The following is a 2,500-nucleotide window of genomic DNA, read 5'->3' on the forward strand; positions in this document are numbered from 1 at the left end:
CACAGGGATACAGAGACACAGAGATACCGAGACACAGAGATTCAGAGACACAGGGATACAGAGACACAGGGATACAGAGACACAGAGCCACAGAGACACAGAGATACAGAGACACAGAGATACAGAGACACAGAGATATATCTATATAGAGGGACATCAGTGGTTGTTTTTGAAAATCACTAAAGTTCCAGGATGTTTTAGTTCAGAACCTGGCTGCTTCTGTCAGGAGGTTAATGTATGAAACTCTTTGTCTTGATCTTCTCTCTGTCTGTGATTCCCTCACGACTCGTCACACTTTCCGTCCCCGGTTCTTTCCTCACTCACTCTTCCTTTGTCCCGTATCAGAGCTGGATAATCCCGAGGCACGTGTCGAGGAGATCCACAGCATCGTGCACCGTCTTCCAGAGAAGAACCATCAGATGTTGGAGCTGCTGATGAAGCACTTAGCGAAGTAGGTTGTTTATCAATTCGGTTCATTTCAAATGACTTTGTATAATTTACGATGACTTAATGACCTCATTTTCACAAAGTTCTTTATTTCTACACCGTAATTTGGTTCAAAAGAAAATGAATAAAACTTTAATACATTTGTTGTGAAGAACGATTAAAGAAATAAAACAGAGTTTTAGATTCTAGTTTTTATTTTTATTAGAACTGAAAATTCTACCTGTTAAAATATTACATTTGCAGGCAGCTTGTCCTGTTTCTCAGGGTTCCAGTGTTCAGTTTAATGTAGAGACTGAACATTCATCCACTAGATGTTAGTTAGATTATTAAACCACATGCTATTCAAAATCCAAGAAATAAAAAAAACAAGAAAACAAAATATAGTTTTGGATACAGCTTCATTTTAATGTTAGATTGCATCACTTCCTGAAATATTAACATTATTCAAATATTTTATTAGGATTCATTCATTCATTCATTCATTCATTCATCTTCTACCGAGCTGTATATGCCCCGCCCACTGGCAGGTTTGTTAAGATCAGACGGGGTGTGGCACATTGTCTCTCAAACCCTATTGGCTGCTGTGTGAATCGGTCGCACACATCAGCATGATGTTCCTCTGGTTTACTGATTCAGAAGGAAATGCATCAACACACAGAATCATATCCCAGTTAAGAAGCTTTTCATTACACAAAACGTTCCCAGATTTCCCCCATAACGGATTCTATCTAGAATTCTGCATCAGACAGTCGTACTGAGCTTTACTCCTGCAACAGCACTGATATTTACTGACACCATGACTAAAGTAAAGCTGTTGTGATGTTTATAACGTGCCGGTGGTGTTTGTGCAGTGTGGCGAGTCACCACCAGCAGAATCTGATGACGGTGGCTAATCTGGGCGTGGTGTTCGGCCCCACCCTGCTCCGGCCGCAAGAGGAGACCGTGGCTGCAATTATGGACATCAAGTTCCAGAACGTGGTGGTGGAGATCCTGATAGAGAACCATGAACGTGTGAGTGTTCAAATTTCTCTATTTGTGACACATTTCCTGTAACGTCCCAGAGAGGGGACACAAAGCACAAGGCGGCAACTTAAAATGTGGAAAATGTTCACAAGAGTATTTTTATACCTCAGACTCTCGCTCATGGCCTCGTGACTCGTCTGTAAGCGCACGCCTCCTGATCTTCTTTACTTTAGGAAATGCTCTTGTTTGCAGCTTTTATTTATCCAGCTTTCTTCAAGGGTTTTCAGCATGAATGCTGCTTTCTCTTTCTCTCCATTCACAAGGACATGTGAAGAAAATGGATCATGAGCCTCATGAAGAGGCTGAAAGAGAGAGGCAGTGTTCAGCTCGAACTGTTAGCTGTGGCAGGTAGCGCTAAAGCCCAGGCAATCTGTTTCCACCCCACTGCCCCATGACAGTAACCTGAGCTGCCTGTCACCTGACTGAACCTTGGCCTGATAAGCATACAGAGATTTTATCCAGTTTGTTCTGTTTGTGTCCTCACAGGACCTCACAAGGCTTTCATATACAAACAGAGGCACGAGGCATGAGGGCAAATTGCAATATTTTGCTTTTCTTCTCACATCCCTTTCTCCTGACTTTATTCTCCGTGAGAAGCTGGAAGCAAACATGGAATGTTTTTTTACTGAGCTGGACACAGATGATGGCTGTGTGTGGAAACGGTCCTATTATCTGTCATTAGCAGCATCAGTGTGTGTTAAACTGACTGCACATTTACTCACCCTGTAGATCAGTGACGATGGAGACAGAACAAGGTCTTGTTTTATTGTTTAACTGTTGTGCTTCTTCCACCGTAACAACAGCAAACACTGATCTGATCTCCATAAACACTGATCCGATCTCCTTAAACACTGATCCGATCTCCTTAAACACTGATCCGATCTCCTTAAACACTAAACTGATCTCCTTAAACACTAAACCGATCTCCTTAAACACTGATCCGATCTCCTTAAACACTAAACTGATCTCCTTAAACACTGATCCGATCTCTTTAAACACTGATCCGATCTCTTTAAACACTGATCCGATC

The 2,500-nt window shown here is 42.0% G+C and overlaps 1 pseudogene; it reads left to right on the plus strand.

Annotated features, from left to right (window-relative positions):
- LOC125139828 overlaps positions 1-2,500 on the plus strand; it is a 25,986-nt pseudogene that overhangs the window by 13,437 nt on the left and 10,049 nt on the right.

Source organism: Tachysurus fulvidraco, chromosome 21 (genome assembly GCF_022655615.1).
Source record: "Tachysurus fulvidraco isolate hzauxx_2018 chromosome 21, HZAU_PFXX_2.0, whole genome shotgun sequence".
Classification (NCBI taxonomy): Eukaryota; Metazoa; Chordata; class Actinopteri; order Siluriformes; family Bagridae; genus Tachysurus; species Tachysurus fulvidraco.